Here is a 19,961-nt window from a genome sequence, read left to right as displayed (position 1 = left end):
ACATTTTACAATCATTTTGACATTTTAAAACTGGACTTCCTTTCCCCTCTTAAATTTATTTTTTAATATCTACTGCATATCCAAATTATCTTACCTTACACATTTATTTATCTTCTTTAAATATATACTCTTATGTAACTGCAGGTTATTACAATAATCCTGCCAGTGTTTTTATCTGTTTACAATTTATCTGTAAATGTTCAATAAACAATTTGTTATCTTGATTTCTTGTTGTACCGGCAAGTTTCGCCATTTCTGCATATTCCATAAGTTTTTGTATCCGTTCTTCTTCTTTATATTTTTGGGCAAGTAGCATTCTTGCCGGTGTGGTTGCATACATGAATAAGTTTCTATACAATTTAGGTAGCTCTATCTCTATAATTCCCAAGAGAAAGGCTTCTGGTGTTATTTATTTCATTTTATTTTTACAAACATCATTTTAGACATCCTTTTCATTTCATTGTATATCATTTCCCAGTAAGCCTTAACCTTACTACAAGACCACCTGGACAAATTATAAACAGGGAAAAAGCCAAATGGAAAGGTCCAGTCAACTCTAAATTTATGTGTGCCAATGAGCAAACTCCCTTTGCTGGAGATCTTGGTGTTGCATAGCTTTAAAAGGCATCCGAAGCACTTGTAAATGTTTCCAAAGCACACATCACATCCACATTCCAATTACTGCCAGGGGTTTATGAGCGGCTCCTAAAAGTGTTTTAAAATCATTAGTTTGGTTGTATATCCTCACAGAAAGCAGGTCACCAAATGGTCCCTGTCACACATGACTTCGATTGCAAGGAGATGCCCATTTATCCACTGAAGGGGACACATTCTTAGGAAGGGTCTAATCCAGGGGTCGGCAAAGTTTTCGTGGCTTGGGCCGGTTCACGGTTCCACAGGTGCTGCGGTGGGCCAGAGTACGCACGCACACATGCACAAACACTATTTTCGGCGCTCCTTCCAGCACAGAGGAGGCGTGCACAGCTTCCCATTGGCTGCAGGAGCTTCCTGCAGCCAATGGGAAGCTGGCCAGCATCGTGGAAGGCGGTCCCCACTCTGCTCTGTGCCAGTTTAGTGCAGCGCACGGGAGCCAACCGAGCGGGCAGCGGGGGTCCCTGAGCAGGCAGCAGGGGTCGATGGGCCGCTTGTGGCCCATGGGCCTTAGGTTGCCGACCCCTGATCTAATCTGAATACAGGACAGGGATGACGACAACGACATGTATGGGAAATTGCATGTGAAAATGCATATCGTCGTAAAAATAACATACAAAAAGGCATCATATCAAGGGAAATAACTTGCGTAAAATCACATACAAAAGTATGTATAGTTCTATGACTGTGAGTTGTTTTAAAATGTTTTTAACACTGTGCTGTGTCTTAGTTGTTGTAACCCGCCCTGGGTGAGGAGTTGGAAAATGCACACTAAATGCTTTTTCGTGATGGTGCTCTTTTTTATGTTTACTCTTAAAAGATTGCAAAACCAGTACAGAACTGTGCTAATCGCAGATGGAACTGAAAGATATGCCTATGCGAAAGAGAAGAAAAGGTTGCAGGATCTGTACAAGCCTCCTTGTGAAGCCCATAAAATAGTGACTGTATTCTATAAAACACCTTCCCTAAAAGAAAAATCAAAGGAACTACTGTGCTTTGCTAAACGGGCGTCACATTTTTATAGGGGGCTGTGTGCTTGAATGCAACGCAAGCCCCAAATCATAGGCCAGAAAAAGAAAAGATGCCAATAAGCGTATTTTTAGAGAATCTGTAATTAGTACCTCAAGTCCCCAAAGGTGGCTCAGGCTGGCCTTGGCTTTAACTGAGAAAGCATATATATAACTGCTCCAGCTTTCACATTGATCTCAGAAGATACGCTCATCGTGTTCTACCAAGAGAACAAGGTAAGTGCATTCTGGTGGTGGGAGACCTGGAAGAGCTGCAGAGGTTGGAAACAAAATTAATTGAGGGTTTGGAGCCCCTAACCTACAAGGAAAGGGTAAATTGTGTGGGGATGTTTTGTAGTATGGGGCACACACACAGAGAGAGAGAGACAGCGCTGCTGGAGCAGACCAATGATCCATCTAGTCCAGCATCTTCTTCTCACAGTGGCCAGCCAGATACCCCAATGAGAACCTGCAAGCAGGACCTAAGCACAAGAGCATTCTTGCTTCCTCTGGCTTCCAGCGACTGATATTTATAAGCATTACTGCCTCCAACCATGCATGGTTACAATGCATGGAGCATGCTGAGAGGCAGAGCATAGTCATCATAGCTAGTAACCATTGATAGCCTTACCCTCCATGAAACTGTCCAGTCTTCCTTTAAAGTCATCCTCTTTGGGGAGTGAGTTCTATAGCTTAACTATGCACTGCATGAAGAGGTCCTTTCTTTTATCTGCCTCAAATCTTCCAGCATTCCTGAATTCTAATGTTATGAGAGAGAGAGAGAGAGAGAGAGAGAGAGAGAGAGAGAGAGTTTTCTTTATCCACTTTCTCCATACCATGTCTAAACTTCTATAAAGTCACCTATTTCTTGCCTTTTTAGATTAGAGTCCCAAATACTACAACCGTTCCTCATAGAGCTGTTCTATTCCATCACATTAGTCATTTGAGTTGCTATTTTCTGAACCTCCATCTACTTCTGGGTACAGTGGTACCTCGGGTTACAAACGCTTTAGGTTACGGAGTCCGCTAACTCAGAAATATTACCTCGGGTTAGGAACTTTGCTTCAGGATGAGAACAGAAATTGTGCAGTGATGGCACAGTGGCAGCAGGAGGCCCCATTAGCTAAAGTGGTGCTTCAGGTTAAGAACAGTTTCAGGTTAAGAAAAGACCTCCAGAACGAATTAAGTTCTTAACCTGAGGTACCACTGTACTTGGTGATGTGGAGATAATCAGTGGAGGGATGTTGCTGTCATGATCTGCTTGTGGGCTTTGCACTCGTTGGCCATTGTTTTAAGAAAGGGTAATTGACTAGTTATTATTCTGAACCATCAGTGTCTTGTGTCTTTTGATGGGTCCGTCAGCAGTTCTTAGCCACGGCAGCTAAAGGGAGCCCACAAATTCAGAGCCAGCCTTCTTGTAAACATCAGGTGTCAGGGACATAGGAGAGAGGAAGGTTGTTGCCTTAATTCGTTGTGGGTTTCCTATGGACATCTAGTTGGGTATTGTGGGGAAGAGGATGCTGAACTGGATGAACCTGGGATCTGATCCAGCAGAACTCTCCTTGGGTTACTTTGTGTTCTTAAATTGCCTAATGTGAATGATGATGATGATATTGTGAAAGTGAGTCCCCTGCATTAATGTCATTGAGAAAATCCTTTTTCGTTATCTGAAAAGCCTGTCTCTATTCATCCTTGATCTGCTGCTTTGAGCATGGCACCCATGGTCCCTTTACTTTCTTTCAGCTGTGTTGGGTACTGGGCATGCAGATAGACCTGAGATGAGTTTGGGCATTGGTACAGTGACCACTGCTGTTGTGACATCACCAGTGACAAATTAGTGCAATGAAAAGCAGTGACATTTGATATCTTTCACACAGATCCTTGGGAGCAGCCTTTGCTCCTGAGGTCCAGAGATGATTGGAAGAGAAGCCAGGATCAAGGTGGGGCTCAAGACAGGATCATTGGAGGCATCACTTCCAGATGCCTTGGGACCAATGCAGGTTTCTTCTGTGTGTTCAGTGGGATCAGGGTTATGCATGGATGGCCTCGGTCCTGTATACCTGAAGGAGCGTCTCCACTCCCATCGTTCAGCCCGGACACTGAGATCCACTGCCCAGGGCCTTCTGGTGGTTCCCTCATTGCAAGAAGTGAGGTTACAGGGAACCAGACAGAGGGCCTTCTCGGTAGTGGTGCCTGCCGTGTGGAACGCCCTCTCTTCAGATGTGAAGGAAATAAGCAGCTATCCTATCTTTAAAAGACACCTGAAGGCAGCCCTGTTGATGGAAGTTTTAATATTTAATGCTCTGTTGTTTTTAACACTCTATTGGGAGCCGCCCAAAGTGGCTGGGGAAACTCAGCCAGATAGGCGGGGTATAAATAAATTATTATTATTATTATTATTATTATTATTATTATTATTACTATTATGGAGCCCCAAACCATTTCCCTTGCAGAGGTTTCTTGAAGGTGTGGAACAGTCAATTTCCTAATGCTTGGACAGTGTTGGTTCACAGCTTTGACCCTTTATCCCAAAATATTTCCTTTCAGTATCCCCAGCATTGCAGAATTATGGCCTTCTACAGCCACCATTGCAGGATCCAGCACAGCTTCCCAAATCCAGGGCCGTGTGTCAACCCAGGACCTCAGTGCTTTGCGATGAAACATTCAGCATGCATCAAGAACCACCCACCCTTTGCAGCAAGGTGCCCGGAACCCTGTGATCTGAAGTGCAAGATTCAGTGTCCCGAACCGTGCACCCCGAAATCCCCGGTGCCTGCCGAGGCCAAGTGTGCTGAGGTTTGCGACGCTGCATGTGCTGAGAAAAGTTCGTCCCCGCGCATGTCCCCAAGCACCAAACCCTGTCATGAGACCTGCAACACTAAAGATTCTCTGCAGCACCACCCTGAGAGATGCAACATGTCGGGTCCTTTTCCAGGTCCTTTTCCGGGTCCGTTTCCTATGCTCGTGCAGTCAGGAATGCCCAAGCACCCCATGTTGTGTGGTCCAAAATTCGGAGCGCAACGCGGCTTCCCCTCCTCCTCCAGATGCTTCCCACCTCGTAATATGTACCAGTACACAGCTTCCAAAACCTATAAATCATGCTATGCTAAGTAGGGATCCGTGCAGCCACTATCTGGAAGGAAACTCAACATCTTGATCTAAGCCCTTGTTTGCAAGTAGAATGGCCCGGGGTGGGTGGGGAATCATTTTGTAGTAAGAGTGCATTAGAACACGACATCAGGCCCTGTAGTCTATCAGTTCTAATAGACATTCAGAGCTCTTTCCATACCCTCAAATTATGTAAGTTGTGTGCATTTGGTGGGGAAAGTTGGCTTGTGGTAGCACACTCCACTCCTGACATATACCTAAACATTTATCGGTGTGGGAAGAACCGTGCATATGCAGGCTCTTCCATGCAACCCAGAATCATGATCCATGCAGTCTTGAACCCTGGCCTTATAATCTAGAACCCTGATCCACATGATCTGGAACTCTGGGAAAGCAGGTTCTCGTTGACCTAGAGAGGGACCAGTATATTTCAAGCTCTTCAAATAGGGGTTCTACTCAGACTGTAAAATCAATGGGTGTATGTTGGAGGGGTGAGTCTGGCCTCTACCCAAACCACGTGTATTCAGCTTGAACATCTGGAAAGCTTTTGAGGTTTCTAATCAAATTCCTATTGTCTTTAGCTATATGGTAGAAAGGGGTAGAAATGTAGGTAGAAAGGGGAAAGTATTCTTCTAGTTTTATAATCGTAGCTACAGAAGCTTTGAGCAACAAATCCTATGCATTCATTCATACACCCAAACACACTAAAACTATGGATGGGGGCGGTTTTTTGGTCAGAAAGGAAAGGAACAGCGTTGCTTTCTACAAAAATGAAGCTGTCATTCTATTCACATTTACCCGGGAGGAAGTCCCCATGGAACAGAGTGGAACTTATTTATGAGTAAAAATGCATAGCATTGTTCGGCTAATAGCTGTTTCTAAAGCATAGCTTTTTTTAGATATAAAAATATGCCTCTCAAAGCTTTGCTCAAAGTTCTTCTCAAACCCTTGCCTGCCACCAGTTGCTTTGCCCAAAATGGATGCTAGTTTTGTTTACAGTCTCCTTCATATGGTCCAAAAATGGCTCCAGGACCTCCTTCTTCTTGGATCAGTTCCCATGTGGATTAAAATGCTATGTTGCCTTACAGCTTCCATTTGTTGGTTGATTTATTAAATACTTCTGCGTTGCTCCCTTTGTCTAAAAGGAGCAGTTATGATCATTTACAGGTCTTAACGGTTTAGGGCACAGAGGAGGCTCAAAGCTGACTTTAAGAGATCTCAAAGATCTCATGGCTGAAAACTTGCACCACTTAAAACAGTAATGACTTCCCCCAAAGAATCCTGGGAACTGTCATTTGTTAAGGGTACTGAGAGCTATTAGGAAATCCCTGTTTCCTTCATAGAGCTACAATTTTCAGAGTGGCTTAGCAGCCGACACCTCTTCCCATGGAACCTCAGATTGCTTACACAGGGTGTAAAGCACATGGCTTCAGGGTTTTATTTTAAGTGTGGGGTGTCTGGTGGGGATTTGTGCAGCTGGAAAACATGCTTTTAACAAACCCTGAGCCCAAAGGCCACACCTGGTCCAGGGATGTTGGGAGTTGTAGTCTGAGAATGTTCTTGGACTCCAGATCCCCCTAGCCAGTGTTGGCCAATGGTCAAGGATGATGTGAGTTCAGGCCCAGAAACGTCTTGGAGGAACGGAGATTTCCTATTCCTGCTGCAGAGGAATATTTCAGAAGTGCTGATCTCTGTGCTGGAGCCTGAGTCTTGGGATCCTTAGCTCAGGGGTGAAGAGCTTGTTGCCCAACAGAGGATGTTGGACTCAGCATCCAGCATGGCCAATGGTCAGGAATGTAATGGAACCAGCTGCAAAGCAGGGATTGCACGCATTGGTTAAACGTTTTGTTGATTTATTTTTAAGAGTTTTTATTTGCTACAACAGGGATGAGGGTGGCGCTGTGGTCTCAGCCACTGAGCCTCTTGGGCTTGCCGATCAAAAGGTCGGCGGTTTGAATCCCTGCGACAGGGTAAGCTCCTGTTGCTCGGTCCCATGTCCTGCCAACCTAGCAGTTTGAAAGCACATCAAAGTGCAAGTAGATAAATAGGTATTGCTGCGTCGGGAAGGTAAATGGCGTTTCCATGCGCTGCTCTGGTTTCGCCAGAAGCGGCTTAGTCATGTTGGCCACATGACCCAGAAAAACTGTCTGCGGACAAACACTGTCTCCCTCGGCCTGTAAAGCAAGATGAGCGCTGCAACCCCAGAGTCATCTGAAACTGGACGTAACTGCCAGGGGTCCTTTACCTTTACCTTTTTTTATTTGCTACAACATTGTTGTTTTTAAAAATACATTTTCTAATTTAAAATAATAGTTTACAGTCTAATAGACACAGTACAAAAGAGGGTGAGGGGAATAAAGTAATCCAAGTAAAAAATATTATATATCAGCCCTTTCTGTACTGGGTGGATACCAACGATTATTTAATTGTGCGTCCCCCATTGCAACACTGCTAGCTGCTGTTCTTTTTGTTACACCCTGAGTTTTCAGCCCTCGCAATCAGGTTTCGTTGCCAAGAGGGTGGAGTATAATGAATGTAGGGGTGTTTGCATATAGGATTTATTCAGGTGTGTGTATGCAGAGTCAGAACTTTGTACAACTTAGGGCTCAACACATTGGATCAGGAGAGCCCTACTGGATCAAGCCAAAGGGGATCTAGTGACCAGCATCAGCCTACCAGATTCCTTAAGAAAGCCCATAAGCAGAGCACAATGTCAACAGACGTCCTCTTTGCCTACCCCCAACATCAAAAATATGCTCTCTCCACGAATGGAGATTCTGTTCCTACCATGGCTAATAAGGACAAGAACCATATACAATTTGGAAGGATTTGACAGAAGATATGGGTGGGACTCAGTGCCGGATTTACATATAAGCTAAACAAGCTATAGCTTAGAAACCCACTCTTTTGTCCCCCCCTCCAAAAAAAAAAAAAAGATAAAGAGGGGAAAAACTGGTTGTACATTTCCAAAATATAAGATGAAAAACAAATAAAATAAAACCTACATACAGCAACAGTGTTTTGTGTTGTGTAGGCTCCTATTTGTTGTGTGCAAATAAATGGCTTTAGATACCTGTTAGGTCCATAAATTACCATATAGCATATATTCAACACAAAAAACAGTGACAATTTATTGTTGGCAAAGGGCAGCTGGACATATAAAGGGCCCCATTACCTTCAGGAGCTTAGGGTCTCATCAAACCTAAATCCAGCGCTGGTGGCACTCATATCTGTCATATGACAAAGACAAAGTTCATAAACATTTTCTTAATCATTAGATAAGGAGTTTGTTGGGTGTGTATGTGGAGGAGGAATCAAAACCTCCTGAAATACAAAACCCTGCTATGACCGATAGAGGCTTGTGCACATAAAGGAACAAATATGCTATCTAAATGGGCTTTATACAGAGACATATGGAGTTGCCATGAAAATGAATGTAAGCTGTAATGGATGTATGGGGGCTGCTCATGCGTAAGTTGCCACCACTCCTGGCTAAGTAGCCTGGTTAAACCTTTCCTGACTGGACAGCCCTTCACTTTGTGGCTGTTCAGTCGCTAGCAGAATCCTTCAGTGGGCGTTTCTTAAACTTCTTCCAGCACAGAAGCTCTTTGACGCCAAGTCTACGCCTACTTTCCCTGCGCGGAAGTCTTCTGCGCAGGGTGGGTGTGGGCAGCAGAGGACCCGTGCTCTCCCCGCTGGTCTCCAGTGAAGAGTCCTGGAGACCCCTCTCCGATTCCCCCAACCGCCCCCCTTTATCCCTGGTGTTACGCTGATTTCCTTCCCTGCTTGGCCCTTCTCCGGCATCGCTTGGGAGCCTTGCCTCCACTGCTGGCTCCGATGTCAGTTCCCTGACATAAGCTTTAAAATATATGACAAAATACAAAGCCTAGTAGGCAACCAGTTTTAAAATCATCGATCAAATGCAATCTATAAAAAGGATTTAAAGAACAGATTCACTGCGCAAATTTGAAGCTGGCTTATGTGAAAGTGATGCGAAATGAATTTCTATAATGTATAAATTGTTGCTACCATAGGAAACAAAGGGTGAGATGGTCAAAACAGCAATGATTAAGTGGGCAAAGGATGCTGGAAACAAGGATGGTCCTTCTGATGTCGTTGAATTACATTACTCATCATCCCCAGCCAAAGTGACCAACTTTGTGAGTCCACCAACATTTGGAGTGCCGCAGGTTCCCCAACCCTGAACAAGAAGTTCCAAGTGAGAACAAACACTGCCCTCTTGTGGTTAATTTTTTGGGGAAAGACAGGAGCCATTCTCTTCTGGACTGGACGTATTTAAGTAGCGCCCATCTTTCCAAGCCACAAGAAATCCCCAGTACCAGCCTATTCAAATTCATTTTAATCGTTTGAGAAATGTATCTCAGAACCAAAATATATAAATATGACCTGTAGGTACAAAAAAACCTTGCTTGTTATAGTTAGGTGATAAACAATTGCCCAGTGCCATTATTCCAGATTTTGTCCAATTAATTGTATGGCTTGAAATTCTACCTAAAGTATTAGTTATTTTTATTAATTTGAGTATTGGTGCTGCAGGTGTACTAATAAACAGTAAAAAAAAAAATCATTGATGTATAAAACTAATTTAAATTCTGCTTGCTTGTGACCATAAGCAAATTTCTGCCAATGTGGTGTAGTGGTTAAGAGTGGTAGACTTGTAATCTGGTGAACCTGGTTCACGTCTCCACTCCTCCACATGCAGCTGCTGGGTGACCTTGGGCTAGTCACACTTCTTTGAAGTCTCTCAGCCCCACTCACCTCACAGAGTGTTTGTTGTGGGGGAGGAAGGGAAAGGAGAATGTTAGCCGCTTTGAGACTCCTTCAGGTAGTGATAAAGCGGGATATTAAATTCAAACTCTTCTTCTTCTTCTACATAAGAACATAAGAAGATTCTGCTGGATCAGCTCAATGGCCCCTTCAGTCAAGCATCCTGTTTTCACAGTGGCTAATCAGATATTTATTTTATTTAATTATTTATTGAATTTATATACCGCCCTATACCTGGAGGTCTCAGGGTGAGATCTAGATCAAGGGAAGTAATAGTGCCACTATATTCTGCTCTGGTCAGACCTCACCTGGAGTACTGTGTCCAGTTCTGGGCACCACAGTTCAAGGAGGACACTGACAAACTGGAACGTGTCCAGAGGAGGGCAACCAAAATGGTCAAAGGCCTGGAAACGATGCCTTATGAGGAACGGCTAAGGGAGCTGGGCATGTTTAGCCTGGAGAAGAGGAGGTTAAGGGGTGATATGATAGCCATGTTCAAATATATAAAAGGATGTCACATAGAGGAGGGAGAAAGGTTGTTTTCTGCTGCTCCAGAGAAGCGGACACGGAGCAATGGCTCCAAACTACAAGAAAGAAGATTCCACCTAAACATTAGGAAGAACTTCCTGACAGTAAGAGCTGTTTGACAGTGGAATTTGCTGCCAAGGAGTGTGGTGGAGTCTCCTTCTTTGGAGGTCTTTAAGCAGAGGCTTGACAACCATATGTCAGGAGTGCTCTGATGGTGTTTCCTGCTTGGCAGGGGGTTGGACTCGATGGCCCTTGTGGTCTCTTCCAACTCTATGATTCTATGATTCTATTCTATGATTCTATGATTCTATGGTTAACAGAAAAGATCACAATATATAAAATCAAAATAAAAACAATACCCCCCCCCCACCCAAAGAGCCACATTTTAAAAGTGTATAGGATGTCAACTAGGTCAACCAAAGGCCTGGTTAAAAAGGAACGTTTTTGCCTGACGCCTAAAGGTGTATAATGAAGGAGCCAGGGGAACTTCCCTGAGGAGAACATTCCACAGATGGGGAGCCACTGCAGAGAAGGCCCTGTTCTCGAGTTGCCACCCTCCGGACCTCTCAGGGAGGAGACACATGAAGAAGGGCCTCAGAAGATGATCTCAAGGTCTTGGTAAGTTCATATGGAAAGAAGTGGTCCTTGAGGTCTTGCGGTCCTGAGCCGTTTAAGGCTTTATAGGTCAAAACCAGCACTTGGAATTGGGCCCGGAAACTAATTGGTAGCCAGTGCAGTTGGGGCAGGATCAGTGCAATATGCTCAAACCGTCTTGCTCCGGTGAGCAACCTAGCCGCTGAATTCTACACCAGCTGAAGTTTCTGAACCATCTTCAGAGGCAGCCCTATGTAAAATGCATTGCAGTAATCTAACCTTGAGGTTGCCAGAGCATAGACAACAATAGTGGACACGGGTAGTAGATACCCATGGAAAACCCACCAGCAGGATTCAAGCACAAGAGCAACTGCCCCCCTCCTGCAGTTTCCAGTAAATGGAATTCAGAAGCTTTGCTGAATTTTGTCTGACAAGCACGTGCCAATGGTTTCAAACACAAATCAGACATTGGATTCCAGCAGAAAACAAGCACAGCTCTTATTATGGCTTCTTCCTGCTTCTACCCCTCTCTCACATACTTTGCTCTCCCTTTTACTCTCCACCAGCCAGGTGTGTGGGAGGGGGGGGTACCCATGAGGAGGGCCCACCCATTTGCCCTCTGGCACAAGGCTTTGCTATACTAATTAGCATGCTGTGACCCATTACATCACCAATAAGCTGGTCTAGATACTTCAACAATTGAATCCCCCCCAACTCAGAAGGCTAGATATAGATGATATTGATAGATATTGATTCAGGTAGGTAGCCGTGTTGGTCTGACACAGTCGAAATAATAAATAAACAAACAAATAAATAAATTGTCCGGTAGCACCTTATAGACCAACTATGTTTGTTCTGGTATAAGCTTCTGTGTGCATGCACCCACACGAAAGCTGATATCAGAACAAACTTAGTTGGTCTATAACAGGGATGTCCAACAGGTCAACTGCAAGGTTTTTGTAGATCATGGTTGATCTCTGGCTCCCTTTCCCTAGCGTCGCTAAAACTGACTAAAACTAACCCCTCGCCCTGCCCTCCATTGTTGTTTGATCTCTGGAAGGGAAGACAGAGCTTTCTCTGTGCTGCTGTTTTCATCCACAGCGATCTTTTTGTGAAGGGCTTTCCTTTCCTCAAAAAAGCTCAGCCACTTTGAGCTGAACCCCCCAGAAATGGGAGTAGATCACTGCCAGTTTTTAATTCTGAAAGTAGATCGCAGCCTCGTGAGAGCTGGCCACCCCTGGTCTATAAGGTGCTACTGGACAATTTTTTTGTAGATAGCTATAGCAGTGCTTTTTTTCTTTAAAAAATGTTTAGGGGTACTCTCATTTTGACTCAAGAAAACCACCATTTTATAGTTCAAATTGGGGAAAATAAATACAGTATATGGAAAAAAGTACAAAGAACATGCCTTACCTCATATTACACAGTTGACAGCTCACAGTAACTTCCACATTGGCACAAGGTTGTGTGCACTAACATCTTCCCAATTCCTCTGTAAAACACCACACATCCACATTCCACACTGCTTCACAAATTAAAAACTAGCTTCTGTCTGAGACTCAGGAAATGAGGCCGCCATTGGGCGTAGCAGCAGAACTGACGATTCACTGTGCTAGAGAAGAAACATAAAAAATGTTTGGGATATGCATACCCCTGCGTACCCCCAGGAAAAAAAGCACTGGATATAGATACGGTAAATAGAGTTACAGATATGTGACAAAACTGTATACAAAGATCTGTGTTTAGGAGAAATTTGTGATAAAATGTTGATTAATTTTTCATGAGGACTTTTTTTTAAAATGCAAACTAGTGTTGAAATGTAGATGACTTAATTTAAGCATGGAAAACTGAGGAACTTGTCAGAAACTGAAATTGACATATCCCTGCTGCCCCGCCTGCTCTCCAAGGCATTGCAGAACAGCGGATCAGCACTCCTAAAATGAGGAAATCTGTTCTCTTTGGGAGGAGTATGAAAAGGGAACATATTAATGTAAGTCACGGAGGTGCTGAGGCAAGGAATGAACGTTGGTTGGGTGGAGACCAGCCCTGATGATAGGGAAGGGAGTTGACCTTTGTGAGCTTATCACTTGGCAATTAGTGTAAGAAAAGTCACCACCCATCTGGTTCTCATTTCTGGCTTAGGTGAGAGTCTGGGGTGGGCCCCCTTTTGCTGGGCGAGTTCCATAATAATCCCAATCTACTCCCTTTTCTTACAGCTCTGTTTACCAAAATACTTGAGAACACTTTTTATAAAAAAAAACCACAACCATCTTTATTAAACATATTTCACAAAATTATACGACAATATGTTGTTGTTGTTTAGTCGTTTAGTCGTGTCCGACTCTTCGTGACCCCATGGACCAGAGCATGTCAGGCACTCCTGTCTTCCACTGCCTCCCGCAGTTTGGTCAGACTCATGTTTGTAGCTTCGAGAACACTGTCCAACCATCTCGTCCTCTGTCGTCCCCTTCTCCTTGTGCCCTCCATCTTTCCCAACATCAGGGTCTTTTCCAGGGAGTCTTCTCTTCTCATGAGGTGGCCAAAGTATTGGAGCCTCAGCTTCACGATCTGTCCTTCCAGTGAGCACTCAGGGCTGATTTCCTTAAGAATGGATACGTTTGATCTTCTTGCAGTCCATGGGACTCTCAAGAGTCTCCTCCAGCACCAGAATTCAAAAGCATCCATTCTTCGGCGATCAGCCTTCTTGATGGTCCAGCTCTCACTTCCATACTTCACTACTGGGAAAACCATGGCTTTAACTATACGGACCTTTGTTGGCAAGGTGATGTCTTTGCTTTTTAAAATGCTCTCTAGGTTTGCCATCGCCTTTCTCCCAAGGAGCAGGCGTCTTTTAATTTTGTGACTGTTGTCACCATCTGCAGTGATCATGGAGCCCAAGAAAGTAAAATCTCTCACTGCCTCCATTTCTTCCCCTTCTATTTGCCAGGAGGTGATGGGCCCAGTAGCCATGATCTTCGTTTTTTTGATGTTGAGCTTCAGACCATATTTTGCACTCTCCTCTTTCACCCTCAATAAAAGGTTCTTTAATTCCTCCTCACTTTCTGCCATCAAGGTTGTGTCTTCTGCATATCTGAGGTTGTTGATATTTCTTCCGGCAATCTTAATTCCGGTTTGGGATTCATCCAGCCCAGCCTTTCGCATGATGAATTCTACATATAAGTTAAATAAGCAGGGAGACAATATACAGCCTTTTCGTACTCCTTTCCCAATTTTGAACCAATCAGTTGTTCCATATCCAGTTCTAACTGTAGCTTCTTGTCCCACATAAAGATTTCTCAGGAGACAGATGAGGTGATCAGGCACTCCCATTTCTTTAAGAACTTGCCATAGTTTGCTGTGGTCGACACAGTCAAAGGCTTTTGCATAGTCAATGAAGCAGAAGTAGATGTCTTTCTGGAACTCTCTAGCTTTCTCCATAATCCAGCGCATGTTTGCAATTTGGTCTCTGGTTCCTCTGCCCCTTCGAAATCCAGCTTGCTCTTCTGGGAGTTCTCGGTCCACATACTGCTTAAGCCTGCCTTGTGGAATTTTAAGCATAACCTTGCTAGCATGTGAAATGAGTGAAATTGTGCGGTAGTTGGAGCATTCTTTGGCACTGCCCTTCTTTGGGATTGGGATGTAGACTGATCTTCTCCAATCCTCTGGCCACTGCTGAGTTTTCCAAACTTGCTGGCATATTGAGTGTAGCACCTTAACAGCATCATCTTTTAAATTTTAAATAGTTCATAATGGAGGTTTATAAGTTGGACAGGAAAATTGGTTTTCAGGTGGAAAAGTCAAAATTGGAAACAGAGCTGTTAGAATCCAAAACTAAGAGCTTGTCAAAAATGTATAACTTGCTGCTGAAATGGAATACACAGGATGAAACGGTTAAATCAGCTATGATTAAGTGGGCACAAGATGTTGGATATAACATTATGTTTGCTGACTGGGAAAGGTTGTGGACCACCGGTGTGACATTTACGGCGTGTAACGCCTTGAGAGAAAATATTATGAAAATGATCTATAGGTGGTACATGACCCCAGTCAAGCTTGCAAAAATTTACCACTTATCAGATAATAAATGTTGGAAATGTAAAGAAAATGAAGGTACATTCTTTCACCTCTGGTGGACATGCCCAAGTATTAAGGCTTTTTGGGAAATGATATATAATGAAATGAAAAAGGTATTTAAATATACCTTCTTGAAGAAACCAGAGGCCTTTCTCCTGGGTATGGTTAGCCATGTGGTGCTAAAGAAGGACAGAACATTTTTTATGTATGCTACAACAGCAGCAAGGATACTTATTGCAAAGTATTGGAAGACACCAGATCTACCCACTCTGGAAGAATGGCAGATGAAGATGACAGACTACATGGGACTGGCAGAGATGACTGGCAGAATCCAAGACCAGGAGAAAGAGACAGTGGAAGAAGATTGGAAGCAATTTAAAGACTATCTTAATAAATATTATAAAATTAATGAAGGTTAGAATTGACATGGGTTTAAAAACTATGTGGTTTTCAGGGGTGTTGATTATGGAAAAAGAATAAAATTATTTAAAAATTATGGGAAGTAAGGGAATGGATTTGCTGATTAGATATTGAAATTGGAATACAGAAGGGGGAGGTGTGAGGAGGTCGGGGAAATTAAGTCTAAGAAAATAAGGATGGAAATTATACTTGTTTCTTTTTGTTTTTTGTTTGTGTATGTTTTTATTGTTAAACTTTAATAAATATCATTTAATTTTTTTTTTTAAATAGTTCAGCTGGAATATCATCACTTCCACTGGCCTTGTTATTTGCAGTGCTTTCTAAGGCCCATTTGACTTCACTCTCCAGGATGTCTGGCTCAAGGTCAGCAACCACACTACCTGGGGTGTGCGAGCCATCCATATCTTTCTGGTATAATTCCTCTGTGTATTCTTGCCACCTCTTCTTGATGTCTTCTGCTTCTGTTAGGTCCTTACCACTTTTGTCCTTTATTATGGTAATCTTTGTACGAATTTTCCAATTTTCCAATTTTCTTGAACAGATCTCTGGTTCTTCCCATTCTGTTGTTTTCCTCTATTTCTTTGCATTGCTCATTTAAGAAGGCCTTCTTGTCTCTCCTTGCTATTTTTTGAAAATACGACAATATACTACATTACAATTTGTATCCCATCTCATATAGCAAAAAATTTAAAATACAAGAAATTTTAAAAAGACCTAAAATAGACTTCCAATTGTTCTCAAAAAAACTAAATTACACTTGTTATATTACACAGTATCATATTATCTTCTTAAGTCTTTTGGAAAAAGAAAAAAAAAAGAGAGAAATTAAATATAAACATTAAATTTACATTAAATTATCTTTGCATTTCAAGACTCATTCAAGATCTGCCAGGAGGTTTTTGCTGTCATAGTAATTTTTCAGATATTCCTTGAATATAATCCATTCTTGGTTTACTTTTTGTGTCAAATACCCTCTTACCCTCCCTGTCATTTTTTGCCCTTTGCAGATATTCTAACAGTTTAACCTGCCATTCTGGATTTTGTAGGTGTAATTTCATTTTTCCAATACGTTGCTTAGGTGAGCGTCAGAGTATGGGTTGGGCCTCCTTTTGCTGGGTGATTTCCATAATCATCCCAACCTACTCCCTTTTCTTACAGGTGTGTTTACCAAATTACTTGAGAACACATTTTTGCATTATCAGCAAAGCAAGTACCACCACACAAAGACCTGGCTCTGAGACTTCTTTCAAAAACTCCAGAGACCAGCTCTGTCCAGCTCTGAAGCCCAGAGCCTTCTCCGAATCCTGTGAACGGTTTGGAGTCCAGGGTGCCTCCAGGCTAGGGATAAGAAGGTTCTGCCAATTCTGTCAATTCTCATTTTTCCAATCTTCAATTCAGTTCTGAAGCTATTTGAGATGTAATTGTTAATCCTTGTGAAAATTCACCAGCAAATTTCACATAATAAACATACTTAAACTAAGGTTACCATATTTTTTTCAGTGAATCCGGGGACATTTTTCAACTTCAGTAGGAATGATAGGATTTTGTCAGGGGACTGATTTGTAAATCCTGGGACTGTCCCCAGGAAACGTCTGGTAACGTTAACTTAAACATACATAAACATTTCTGAAAAGATGGGTTGGTTGGAGAACTCCGCTGCAAAATTTGAAAAATTGGGCCATTTGGAGGAAGATTGTATTTTGGTTCTCATGTTGTTGTGGAAAATGCAAATTTAATAGCTCATCTTTAGACGTGATCTGAATTGAATTTCTCACCAAACCCTACTGCAGACTGTGAGTATTTTTCAGGAGAGATTCAATCACAAACTGGAACTTTCATATTCTCCCCAACTGTGATTTCCAGCAACTGGTGCTCAGACGCATTATGTCTTAGACTGTAGAGGCAGAGCACAGCCATTGTGGCTGGTAGTCAAGGGTAGCCTTATTTGAATTTGTCAAATCCTCTTTTAAAACCATTAAAGTTGCTGGCCATCACTCCCTCCTTCCATAGTTCAGTATATGCAAATGACAGCAACACCTCTCCTGTGTTCTGGGAAATGATCCATAATGACTTGGGGGGGGGGGTGTTTAAAAGTACTTTCCAAACAACAACAACAAACAGAGTCCTTTTTGTTGGGGATAATTCAGACTGAAATTACCAGGGGTCAAAAAAGGTTATTTATGCATGCCGCTACTGCAGCCCGTGTTCTGTTAGCCCAAAAATGGAAAATGAGCGAGGTCCCAACTAAAGAAGAATGGGAACTTAAGTTGACAGAATATGCACAGCTTGCAGACTTAATATGTAGAATAAGAGAACAAGAAGAACTTAACGTTTAAAGAAGACTGGAAAACGTTTATTGAATATATAGGAGGGAAATTGTGTACAGCTGAAAACGCTGGCAGCTTTAAGATAAATTCAACAGTGTAAACAAGTTTTGATGAATGCAATAATGGAATACTGAATGGTATAGTTTTTGTGAATATGCAGTGATTTATGATATGAAGCATGGAAAGAGAAGAAGGGAAGTCACTGATATCTTAAGGATGTAAAATGAGCATTTTAACTTGTAAAACAGAAAATTTAATAAAGCCACTTCCGAACTAGAGAGGAGATGGAGTTGCGGGCTTCACGCCCCCTCCACGTGCATGGGGGCTGGCCCTCAACCTCCGCATGATTGAGGGAATCCCCGGTCGCGTCATCCCCTGGCCAGCCAATCGGCTGGCCTGGGGGAGTGGCCTGGGCTATTTAGCTCTGGCGCAGCCGGGGATCTCCCTCTTTTGCCACTTCAGCTTCTCTGGTTTCCCACCCTCCCGCCCTTTAAGGTTTTCCTTTGACCTTGCTATGGACCTCGGTTGGTCGCCATTAAGGGGCCTGGTAGGATTTTTTCCACTTGGCAAATTGGCAACAGCCACTTGGTTTTTTACCTACCTCGTAGCAAATCGCCACAACTTCCTCGGATTGGTAGTTAGGCATTGGTATTAGTATTGTTATGTAGATGGAAGAGGGGTGGAAGAGCCATCACCTCCCCTGCATATAGAAGGGTAGTCCGATAAAGGATTCCAGGGGGCGTGGCCCTGTCCGAGGCCTATGGAGGTGAGGGCCTAAGGCACGCCCAGAAGCGGTGACCCCGGGGGAGTTCCTAGTTGATGTGCATCAGCAGGACTCCCCCTACTGGTGGTTAACCCTTCCCAGACTTCAAGCGGACGGGCTGGAGTCGGATATAGTCAGTTAGGACCAATGCCTAAGCCAATACCACTCATCACCTGTAACCAATAAAGTTGTGGCCATTTTTTGCCCATTAACCTAAATAATTGTGCCATGTGTCTTTATTTACACCGGGGGAAGGCGGGAACTCGCCACGATATACATATACATATACATATACATATACATATACATATACATATACATATATATATATATATATAAATTTCTGTGCCCTCAAATTTTGGGCTCACCCAGGGTACCATATTATGAAAGATTAGCAAGTCTGCCCCTGACAGGCGCTTGTCAAATAAATTTGCAAACATATATACTGTGTATCTACGGGTATCCTACTCCTAAGTTTGCATAAATAACTCCCTTATTTTTGGATAGCCCTTTCTTGCTTCCAAAATGATTGGCACTCATCCATCAGAGCACACTATTATGGGACTGTATGTGTTTAAGGCTTACCTAGCGCTGCCACCATCACCTTGAGAGAAACAGGTGAGCGTCCACTCTGATTTATTCACTGAGAGATCAGACAACATTCACTGTTTAATCAGCATTCATCGTCATTTGTTTGCATGAAGGTGAAACTGCATTTGCATCAAGCAAGCATCTCCCCACATGTTCTGGGGCATTTCCCTATCATTTCCCTGATAGCAAGAAGTCGCTGTCTGTTGGGGAAGCAGGTTTGTTGTGCAAGATGCCTAATTATCCATTATAATGGTGTAACCTGAATCTGCCGACACTTGTGATTGAAAACCACCTGGAAATAGGGACAGACTGGAAGCTCCCTGATTTGACTGGTGGCAGCTGACCTGATTTATTTCTCAACACTGCAAACCACATCTCTGTAGCCCATTTAACAGCAGGAAATAATAGGCAGCAGTATAATAATGATAGTAATCAACCAAATCCGAAAGGCGAGACTTCGTTATTGGAGACACATCCCTGTCCCTGGTTCTCCTCTTTAAGCTCTGTAAACACATTCAGTAAACAAATGGAAATATTTAAGCCCCTGAATCTTAAGTGGTCCCATTTTTTTAGGTCGGTTTCTGAATAATTCTATAAAATCTATCATCTGTCTATCATCTATCTATCTATCTATCTATCTATCTATCTATCTATCTACCTATCTATCTATCATCTGTCTATCATCTATCTATCTATCTATCTATCTATCTATCTATCTATCTATCATCTGTCTATCTATCTCTATCATCTATCATCTATCATCTATCATCTATCTATCTGTCTGTCTATCTATCATCTACCATATTGACCCGAATATAAGCCACTCCCTTAAAATTGGAGAGAAAAAGAAAAAAGTCAGTTAGATTCAGGGAATAAAATAGTGATTTTATTTTAACATTTAACATATAAGCCTCTGATCTTGCAAACCTGCAAAAGTTACAGTACCTACAATTGCTAAAATCACAAATCAGCAATAAAACTTTTTGTGTGTGTGTTCCATTTTACTGTATGCCTGTTTCAGCAACGATATTGCAAAAGCCAATTTTTGTAAGGCTGCGAATTTAAGCTCCATTTTAACTTTTCGCGATTGGAATGGGGGGGGGGGAGTGC

The 19,961-nt window shown here is 42.7% G+C and overlaps 1 long non-coding RNA gene across 3 annotated transcripts; it reads right to left on the bottom strand.

The window, feature by feature from the left end:
* Window positions 1-209: 209 nt before the first annotated feature.
* On the bottom strand, window positions 210-19,466 carry LOC307205890. Of its 3 annotated transcripts, none has more exons than XR_013834158.1 (5): window positions 18,846-19,466; window positions 12,090-12,288; window positions 2,290-2,418; window positions 1,773-1,921; window positions 210-705 (listed from the first exon to the last, which is right to left on the bottom strand). It is a non-coding gene; the product is annotated as an uncharacterized lncRNA (long non-coding RNA). The 3 variants fall into 3 exon arrangements; XR_013834159.1 differs by lacking the exon at window positions 18,846-19,466 and adding an exon at window positions 7,942-7,996 and having other exon boundaries at window positions 12,090-12,447; XR_013834160.1 differs by lacking the exon at window positions 18,846-19,466 and having other exon boundaries at window positions 12,090-12,447.
* Window positions 19,467-19,961: the final 495 nt, after the last annotated feature.

Source organism: Podarcis cretensis (assembly GCF_951804945.1).
Source record: "Podarcis cretensis genome assembly, chromosome: 16".
Taxonomy (NCBI): domain Eukaryota; kingdom Metazoa; phylum Chordata; class Lepidosauria; order Squamata; family Lacertidae; genus Podarcis; species Podarcis cretensis.
This window is presented reverse-complemented; position numbering and strand designations above follow the sequence as displayed.